This window comes from Asparagus officinalis, unplaced genomic scaffold (assembly GCF_001876935.1).
Source record: "Asparagus officinalis unplaced genomic scaffold, Aspof.V1 AsparagusV1_Un494, whole genome shotgun sequence".
NCBI lineage: Eukaryota > Viridiplantae > Streptophyta > Magnoliopsida > Asparagales > Asparagaceae > Asparagus > Asparagus officinalis.
This window is the reverse complement of record NW_017972759.1, coordinates 76,824-88,464: the sequence shown is the minus strand read 5'-3', so window position 1 is coordinate 88,464 and position 11,641 is coordinate 76,824.

Below are 11,641 nucleotides of genomic sequence, written 5' to 3'. Positions count from 1 at the left end.
TCTCTACTTCTGGACTGAATCTACACCGAGTATATCGAGAATGTTGCTCACATCCTCCTTCCACTTATGGGCTGCAAGAGGGTCTGGTGACCCCTAGAACTCCGGTGCCCTCATCTTCTGGTACCTCTCTACCATACGGAGCCAAGTCTCCTGCTCTGTGGCTCTGTCTGGGACTGCTAAAGGAATGGCTGCAGGCGTGACCTCTGGGGGTCTCTCTCTGACAGGAACGGCAGGAATCCCCTGCTGCTGTGCTACCGGTGGTGGTGGTGTCCGTGGTGCTATATGAGTCGTCACCAAGTCCTCAATGGCCGTCATCCTGGCAATGAGAGGAGCCATAAGATCCACCAAGCCTGCTGTGGCTCGGATGGATCCTGCTGGGGCTCGGACTGAGCTGGCTGATGGGACTCTGCCTGGCTAGCTCCCCTGGTACGGGGTCTACCTCATCCTGCCATCTTTCTCCTAATGGTAGGAAAAAAATAAAATTCATGAGTCAAATAGGCCTTTATAAATAGCGTATCACAATACAATTTTCACGACATATAATATTTGCACAATTACTTTAAACTTATTCAAAAATAGTTGTCAGAAAAAAAAATTTTAAATTTTTGAGATATACGCATATATCGTCCTCACTCATACTAGGAAATCCTTTCGGACTCTATACATGAATACTAAGAAACTCTATCCTAGCTCCACGACTCGACACAAGATGATCCTAAGGATACTGGAACTAGAGCTCTGATACCAATTATGACGCCCCTGAGTTCACACAAGGCTGCAGTCCTAGGTGAAACCAAGAATGTCAAACTTGCTATGCACCACACCGTGCAATAACATGTTTCACCATCACAATTCTATCACTCTAGTAGAGTCAATAACAGGTGTAGGTACAAAAAGCAAGTAAAAGATAATACAAGAGATAACTGATGAAATGATAGGGATCGAAATACTATTCCATCATCCAACATACAGAAAATACAAAGACAATGTCTGAAATAAAAATACTGAGGTTCTCAACATGCCTCAAATACAACAAGTCTGAATGAGGGATATAAGGCATACAGCCTTTACAACATCTATAGCATAATCCTCAAATGTATAATACCAACTACAGTGGAGCCCAAAGAAATTAATACATAGCTAAAATGTAAAGCTGAACACTAAAGTGGTCCGCTATCAACCTGCGGCTCTCCGTGCTCCTAGCTCGTGACCTGAAAGGGGGAGGGACAACGAGCGTCAAAGCGCTAGCGAGTAACATCACAACCAACCCCAAGGGAAAAGGGCTCGTTGTTTATGAAAATACAGATAATATATAATAGATCTAAAATCATTGATCTTACAAAAGAGAGTTTTAGTATTTAGAAATCCACAACACGAGAATAGGTACGTCGAGCGAAATAATCCAAACAAGGAAACCCTTATGTATATACCTTATATCTCAAATTTGTAAACTCCTAAATACCAAACTCAAGGTTCTAGTACAGTAACAATGATAGAAGAAATACAACAAACACCAGAGTATACTTACAGTGCTGTGACATAGCCCACATGAACATCATGTTATTACTTACATGAATATTATGTCAAAATCTACATAAGTGTTACACCAAAATCTACATAGTTATCATGTCGTGAACTGCGGTATAATAGGCACATGCAGGGTTAAGAACTATGTCCGATATAAGAACTAACTATTATAGTTTCCAAACTCATGGAATAAGTGACAATTGTCCAACACGAGGACTTCTATGGATTATAGTCCAACACGAGGACTGTGGAAATAATAAAAGACTTCGACCGGGTCGGTCGACCGCCAAGACATCGCGGTCGACCGCCGTGGTCGACCGCGCAGAGGTCAGGTGCATTCTGACCTTCTGCGCGCCCAGCGGTCGACCGATGCGGTCGACCGCGAGACTGACAGAACCCAGATCTGGGTTTTCTGTCCGCTGAAAACTAAAACAACGATTTTTTTTTAAACAAAAACCCAACTTATGGAAGTGTCATGAAGCAGTAAATCGCGAATTTAAACCTTTAAAACTTGTCACAAAGATCCCATATACATATAAACATGATTTACCCATCGTTAGCAATAAAAACAAGGTTTTTACTCCTTTTTAGATATTTTCAGATCTAGATCTTTAAACAGAAAATCATTGGTGAGTTTTAAAAATAAATAATACCCCAAATTCATACTTTATGCCATAATGATCTATTAGCTATCCAAGATACAAATTTGGCTCGATGAAACCTAATAAAACTCAATTCTTGACATGAAAACAAAAGGGGGTGGGGGTTGGGCGAGAAGTTACTCGCCTTGGGTGTTGACGAAAGCCCTAGATCTGCAGGAGGTTGATTCTCTACGCTGCCAATCCAAAATCCCGCTGAAAAATCCTCCAGATCTCCTCCTAAGCACCAAGTCCAGCTAGGGTTTGAGATTTGAGAGATGGGGGCTAGGGTTTTGAGCCTGAGGTGAAGAGAGGCTCTCCTGGGTTGAGTTTGTATAAATACTAACTCCCTAACCCGCCCCGAAACCCAAAAGACCCGAAATAAAACCGTAAAGAAAACAAAACCTGGAAGCTCTCTGACCGCTGTGCGGTCGATCACGTCGGTCGACCGCGTCGGTCGACCGCGCAACACAAAAATGTCTGCTGCTGGGCATTTCACACGCTGGCCATAACACTCGATTTCTCTCACTTAAAATCACTTGTTGGGTTCTCAAACACAGATAATTACATTCATATGACATATATATGTGTATATATATGATTATTCATCATAAGGAAAATATTTACTATTAATAATTCACATATATTTATTGTAGAAATTTTCGGGGTTTTACAGAGAGCTAGTAGAAAATACTTCAACATCTCTTGAAACTGAGCAAGATCTACAAACTGTTGTAGAAACTACTCAAGAGGCACTAGCCCCACGAAGGTCAGAAAGGTCACGTCACGTACCTGAGAGGTATATGTTTCTTATGATGGAACAACGTGACATTTTATTGCTAGACAATGATGAACCTACAACATTCCAAGAAGCAATGATGAGCCTAGACTCCGATAAATGGCTTGAATCCATGAAGTCCGAAATGCAATCTATGTATGACAATCAAGTTTGGAACTTGGTTGATCTGCCCAATGGAATAAAAACTATTGGGTGTAAACGGGTATTCAAAAAGAAAATTAACATGGATGGGAATGTCCACATTCACAAAGCACGATTGGTGGCAAAAAGTTTCAAACAAATTCATGGTGTAGACTATGATGAAACTTTTTCGCCCATCGCTATGCTTAAGTCAATTCGGATTATCCTAGCAATTGCCGTATATTATGACTATGAGATTTGGTAAATGGATGTCAAAACAGTTTTCCTTAATGGAAACCTGACTGAGGATGTGTACATGACACAGCCTGAAGGTTTTGTCAGTCTAGAAAATGTTGGGAAGGTGTGCAAGCTTCGAAGATCCATTTATGGATTGAAGCAAGCGTCTCGGAGTTGGAATATTCGTTTCAATGAAGTTATCAAAGAGTTTGGTTTCATCAAAAATGAAGAAGAACCTTGTGTTTACAAGAAATCTAGTGGGAGCGCACTAGTTTTTCTGGTCTTGTATGTAGATAACATACTATTAATCAGAAATGACATTCCTATGCTCGAATCGGTAAAGTCCTCATTGAAAAATAGTTTTTCAATGAAAGATTTAGGTGAGGCAACATACATATTAGGGATAAAGATCTATAGAGATAGATCGAAAAGGTTAATTGGATTAAACCAAAGTACATATGTCGACAAAGTGTTGAATAGGTTTAACATGCAAGATTCCAAGAAAGGTTTCTTACCCATGTCACATAGTATAAGTATTTGCAAGAATCAATGTCCCACAACACAAGATGAGCGGGACCGCATGAGTAAGATTCCATATGCTTATACAATTGGATCTATCATGTATGCCATGCTTTATACTCACCCAGATGTATCATATGCCTTGAGTGCCACGAGTAGATACCAGTCAGATCCAGGTGAGAGTCACTGGATAGCTGTCAAAAACATTCTCAAGTACTTAAGAAGAACTAAGGATATGTTTCTTGTCTATGAAGGTGAGGAAGAACTCCTTGTGACTGGTTACACCGATGCAAGCTTCCAAACTGACAAAGATGACTCTCGATCGTAATCTGGATACGTGTTTTGCCTCAATGGAGGAGCTGTGAGCTGGAAGAGTTCTAAGCAAGAGACAGTTGCTGATTCTACAACAGAAGCTGAGTACATTACTGCTTCAGAAGCGACAAATGAGGCTGTTTGGATAAAGAAGTTCGTCTCTAAGCTTGGTGTGGTCCGAAGCATTGCAAGTCCAGTGAATCTCTATTGTGATAACAATGGAGCCATTGCACAAGCAAAAGAGCCAAGGTCACATCAGAAGTCCAAACATATACTTCGGCATTTTCATCTCATTCGGGAGATCATAAATAGAGGCGATATAAAGTTATGTAAGGTTGCAACAGAAGGAAATGTTGCAGACCCGTTAACTAAGCCTCTCCCGCAGGCTAAGCATGAGATGCATACTAGAGCGATAGGCGTTAGATATGTGAATGATTGGCTCTAGTGCAATTGGGAGATTGTTAGTATGATATGCCCTAGAGACCAATCATAGAGATGATTGTGTTTAATTTATGTTTATGCAACTTCTATGAATAATCCGTTATTCGGTCCCTTGAATAAATCACTTATTATGGATCATTAAGTATGTGACTTGAACGTGAAACTCTGTAATTAGATTATGATGTTATTCTAAATAGTCCTTGTCTTTTGTCATTGGTTGGGACACTAATGATTTTATAGGCAGTATGTGGATTGATTGATGATCATGTTTCATGGATCATGGATATGAGATATTAAGTCAATCACATGGGTATATGTGGGTGAACATGATACTGGACTGACCCGCTATGAAACACTGCATGGATTATATGTGTCATCAGTATGTTTCATACAATGGTTATGTTCGGTCTTTTAACATGAAATTATCATGGTTTCCTACATGAGAATTGTATACTTTGATGTTACCAAACGTTTTCCCTAAACGGATAATAATAAAGGTATTAATCGGGTATGCTATGAATTATGCAGAGGGATGTGAATGGTCAAGATGGAATTTGTCCCTCTTATATAAATGAGAGTATGATATCTCTGGGCCCTTCGAAGAAGATAGATTGAGAAAGTGCATGGCCATGCCTAATTAGTTGAGAGTCAACTATTGAGAAGTCAGTCTAACTTCAGGTGCGAGAAATTAAAGGTTGAACTGTATAAGGTTGACACGCTTCTTGCCTTGAGTTCAATCAAGATATCTAGTGATGAAGTGACTGACATATGTCCATTGTGGACTAGGTTTTGTATGAGATGACATGTACATGATTTGGGTAGTCATAATGTCCTGCTAGGGTCCGCTTATGACTTGTGGGTCAAAAAAGTATTTTGGGTCACTGCCAACAACGTGTAAACCTATTGGGTCGCACACAAGAACATGTTGGAACATTATTAATAAATTCCGCATAAATTTAGTCATATAGAGATATGATTAGTTGTGAGGCTATTGGGTAATTGGATAAGGATTGATTTGATTAATCACGTTTGAAAGAAATACTGACCAAGTTCAATGAACCTAACTCCTAGCAATCAAATTGATATGATCAATCATGGTTTAAAGATATGATTTGATTTGAACAAATTATATTTTGAGAAACCGTCTGATTGGAATCCTGATCTCTTTACGGTTTGAGAAACTATCTCATAGCCCTATAAATGGGGGCATGGGATGGACCTTTTTGATCATCCCACCGTGCTTATGAAATCACGAGGGAGAGAGAGAAACTCCAAAGACCGTCGTCTTCAAAGTGCTAGAACACTGACGCGTAGAGTTTCAACAAGTTCGTGTGGATACTAGTAGAGGCGTCGCTTCAGTTGCCGCGCAACATCTCATCGAGTACGCAAGTCTTCGTTATTTATCTGCACGCTTAAGGTAATTTTTTTATCTTGGATCTTCTTCTACGTATGGATCTTAGGATGTAGGCGGTCAAAAATTTTGCTTTAACTGCATATTAGTCTGCTTACTTTCCAACAGATTTCCCTATAACCAAGGCTGGTGTTTGTCCCTTTTTCATAGAACTTTCCTCCTGTCTTAACAAATTAAGAAAGACAGGAAGAGTAGGTTCCGGATCCATTATCAAGAACTGTGATATGAATCGGGAGTAGGCTGGTGTTAAGGACTGCAGAATGATATTTGTATATCTATCTGCATCTAGGCTTGCGTTCAAAAGTTCAAGCTCATTGACATAGGCGATCATTTTGAAGACGTGGTCCCTAACAGAAGATCCCACAGTCATTTTCATCTGGAACAAATTCATAGACGCCGTGTACTTCATTTGTCGCGGTTGCTCGCCATACAGTTCTTCTGTATTATGAAATATGGATCTGACATCCATATTCTCATATTGCCTCTGATGGACCAAATCCATAGAGGCAATTGTGAGGCATTGATCAAGTGAACAATCTATATCCCACTATATGCGGATTTCATTGTCCGCTACAGTGGGTTCTGGGCCTAGAACGGGTTCCGATGTTGTGAGGACATATGCTACTTTGTTATAAGTTAGGGCAATTTTAACATTCCTCAACCAGTCTTTGTAGTTAGGACCAGTTAGGGGTGAGCACGGTTCGGTTCGGGTCGGTTTTTACCAAAATTTGAACAACCGAACCGAACCACTTATAATTCAAAACCGAACCGAACCGTTGCAAATCGGTTCGGTGCGGTTCGGTTCGGTTTGTTCGGTTCTAACTTTCATCAAGTATAACAATCAAAGGCACAAATATTACTTGTCCCAAGAGATAATTTGTATATATTTGTTTTCATATGCGCCCAAATGCAAACCTCCGAGTCGTCGGAGGACTTGGACTTCTTGATGGAGTTGAAGGAGAACTCCTAACGCTCGTCGCCGAAGGGGTCGCCACGCTTGCGGGAGGGGGAGGGGGAGATGGGCATTTCGGGAAGAGGAGGTGAGAGTAAGGGGTCTTGGAAGAAGAGAGAGAGCGGGAGAGAGGGATTGAGGCCGAGGGAAATGGGAAATCGGGAATGAGTAGCGGCGGCTGTGATTTGGGAATGAGAGGAAATGAAGTTAGGGTTGAGGGTTTGGGACGGGTCGGGTAAACACAAACGAGTTTGAAAGTTTTGGGAATATATTCGGTCGGTTCGGGTCGGTTCGGTTTGAAAAGTTGTCAACCCGACCCGAACCGTCTTACTCTTAAAACCGTTTTTTTCGGGTCGGTTCGGGTCGGTTCGGTCGGTTTTTTCGGTTTGAACCGAACCATGCTCAGCCCTAGGACCAGTTAACTTGTTCTGTTCTAGTATGAGTTTTAAGCCAAACATGATGGCCTGAAAGAGAGAAAAAAAATATTTTAGCAGATGTTCAATACATAAAATAGATTTGATTTATTTTTTTATCTAAGTTATGCCTCCCACTATTTTTCGAGTCCCTCAAAACCTTTATAAGAGGTGATCGGAAAACAACCCCTTGTTTTCAAGCGGGATCAAGATCCAATTATCATTGAATGTATCAACCTTAATGATGTCCAACAAATCGATATACTCCATAATTGGTAGACAATTTTTGTCTTTTACATTCTTGTAATTCTTGATATGATTTTACTCCTAGTCTTTTATGACCTTGACGATGGCCAACAAATCATAAAAAGCTAGTTAAGTTTGGACCCATCATTTCTTGACTAGCTTAAATTTAACTTATGCATACTCTTGACGAAGGACAACAAAGTTGCATAACCAACTTAAGCTATCATTATATCTTATATACAGATGAATACTACTTAGCCATAGAATAGTATTACCTTGACGATAGCCAACAAACAAAGTATTTATAAGCTTAGTAGTATTCAACTGAAATGATGGAGGGCTACGGACGATCTCATAAATCTTTTACCGTAATCAAACTTGATATAGTTTAAAGATGCTCTATATTTATACTTGTAACAACTAAACTAGCCAGGTAAGTACAAGACTTGTGGGAGGGTTGCGAGATATTCACCGGGAATATCATCGGACCTTAATTAAATAACCACCGCTCTTTAAGACTATAACGTAAAAGATTGGGCATCACCCCTAATCTTAAGTTGGGCATCACTCCATGAGCTATATCTCATAATTACTTTCCTTGACACTGGTTAAAAGTTCATTCTAAATACATTTCTTTTAACTGCTTTAGGTTTATTTATCTTTCACACTAACGCTATGTTAATGTCGGTCTCACCACTCTATGGTCAATAAACTCTTATTGTCACGTCTCACAAAGTTTAAAATGAGTTTTTTTATAATAATAATAAAAACTATTTCTCTAGTGAGATAGAGATATTAACTTTGTAGAATATAGCACCCAATTGTATTGACATCTACAATTAGGGCACAACCAACATTGATATATATGTAAAAGCAATATGGAATGGTAGTGGACAACTTAAGGAATAAAATGTAACTACACTAATTATATTTTGGCAAGCAATTTGCAACTCCTTGTAGTGCAAGCTCCCTTAGAAATCCTATATTATTACAATCACATATTCATAGGACGTGGAAGCCCCATTTATTATGGAAAAACCATCTCATAGGATGGGTAATAATATTGAATGTAAAATAAAAGCTATAAATAAAATAACTTAACTAAACAACCATACCCCCCGCCCCACACCCGAACAAGGGCCTATACCCGTAGCGTAGCCCATGATCGGTGAGCAAGTGCCTTAACCTGTAGACATAGCCCATGCTTGAGGAGGGAAGAGGTCATAAATAATATTATATTTCTAACTATATTACATCAATACAATAAATACAAGAGAATCGTTGTCCACTACCATCCATAAACATAACATTCACACAAGATAATATAAAACATATAACTTAATCAACATTAAGAAATATGCATCTATCTAGTTATGCAACAAATTGGAAATCTAGATAACATAGAGATTATCCTAACTCAAATAGGACTATCATGCTTCTAACATACAACTACACTAGTTGTAAATAAGTGTTTTGCAATTTATACAAGTATTTTTACTCTTAAAAACTTATGAACCAAAAGTAACATTTTTGAATCAACAAATAGTATAACTAATTACAAAACAACTTGTATTAATTAACTAGTTTCATTAAAACATATTTTAATTAAACTAATAATTAGAAGCAAGTACAAAGTCCTCTATGAGTTAGATATGCATGTAAAGATTTAATTAAATGGAACCATGACTCTGATACCATGTTAGAAATTCGTGCTAAATACATGCAAAATATACAACAAAAGACTATATGTATAATAATACTAAGCATGTAGAGAGAATGAAAAACAAGTTAGGACCATCCTAATTAAATCTAACATGATCCCTATATTAAAGAGAGCATACAAGAATTAGAAAGTCATACTTTCGAAGCGTGATTCGGTAGAACATCGAACAACCCATAGCTCTTGCTCCTTGTTGTTGTAAACCTCCTTGTAGTGGATCTCCATGTCTTCAAGTAAGCTTGATAAAATCAGAGTCTTCTTGAGACACAAGGTAAGATATTCACTCCAGGGTACTATAAAATCCTACTACTTACTCTACTATAAAATCCTACTACTTACTCTTACTTAAAGATTGCTAGAGTTTAGTAAGAGGTAGAGCTCTCTTTTTTTATTCTCTTATGAAAAAAACCACTTAGCCAATTTTTTATTAACCTTTCCATAAGAGAGAGAGCTCATATATATAGAGTGAGATATGTCATGACTCATCTCATGAGTCATGCCATGAGTCATCTAAATGTAATGATTCCTTTCATGAGTCATGCAATGACTCATCTCATGAGTCATGCAAAGAGTCATGAAGAATCAAAACTAATGTGCTAAAACCATGTTCCCAAATCATACCACCTTAATGACTCATCTTATGACTCATTAATCAAGGTATAATAAAGTGTGTATTTCATAAATAAAAATACCACATCAATACGGTATTAGTGTGTATTTCATAAATAAAAATACCACATCAATACGGTATTTCATAAATACGATATTTCGTAATTTTCCAATCATTGACTAATAAGTCATCATGTATTTCATAAATACGATATTTCGTAATTTTCCAATCATTGACTAATAAGTCATCATGTGACCAAAAAGTAAATGAATTGACCAAAAGTTAACTAGTTGACTAAAAGTTAACTTTATGGGAAAAATACTCGAATTCATTTCCTAAGCACATAGCACTCTGATTTTACCGTTATACATAACCGTTTATGTGTATCCGGTAAAATCATATATGTGTATTAATCATACGTATTACTCTATTAATTGTGTTTCGTAGGATTCAAGTACGCGCTTGGTGTGACTCTAGGGCCCAACTTAAGAACTCGGTAGTGGATGATATCCACAAGTACAACAGAGGTGCTAGCTACACATGAAGACAACACGGGTATAAGTTGTGATAAATGTCTGCAAGATACTAACACAATTTTATCAGGACCACTCATTGATAATATTGTACAGTCCGGTCTCTTCGTTAAACCATGTCAAACTATCGAGCCTAGGATATGGAAAACTGTCAAACCCTAATAGCTAGCTCGATTAGTGTTTGTTGATATTAAACTCATAACCTATAAGATCAAACTGACACTCAGTTTATCTTATTTACCTCGGCCAAGGATTTCCCGGCTATAGTTATATCAAACAATCTTATGACATCAACCCCTTATACTGGGAGAGAGGAATCCCATCTTGGCATCTCAATATCTATTTATATCTCGGGATGCACATAATAAGAACCGTTATGCACAACTCAATGAGAATTGTGATTAGGTAAAAGTATAAGTACACATATACTGACATGTAAGATATTACACTCATGCCTTAGGTTAAGAGACTACTATGTACTATATCACTTGAGAACCTTTATTTGACAGTTAAGTATAATTACCAACTAGATGTTCTCAGTGAGTCATTCAGTCAACTCATTCACTAATGAGTCACCTGTATACTATATCTTGATGTCTCACATCAATAATCCAAGAGATGTATTACCATCCTACCAAAGGAGAAATAGAGTATACACTAGTCTTCCCAAAGTGATGATGTCCTATTTTAACATTTCATCGACTAGGAACATTTTAGAATATATGTTAGTGACAAATCAGATCTCTTCATTACGATCATATCCGAAATGTCTGATAGTCTAAGGACTTTATCTGTATTAAAATACCAGATAAATCTGACCAAAATAGCATACTATCATTTTGAACAAAGATGTTATATTCATATAGGTCCCGTTACAATATATAATTATTGCCTGCAGGGCACCTATATCTAACAGATTTTAGCAATGAGATGGATAGTTAGGCCAAAGAGGTTATGTTCTTAGAATTGTATTGATCGTTCTCTGATGTATCAACAACTTAGTGGCGGACTTTGTATTATCCCCCGAGAGATACCCAGGGAAATTTTCGACCTCCATCCCATCGACATAGACTGACACCTATAAACGAAATCCCCAAAATTCCCGTCGATCACTCCGCGGTGAAACAAACCGGAATCCCACACAACTTGCAAGTTAGGATTGA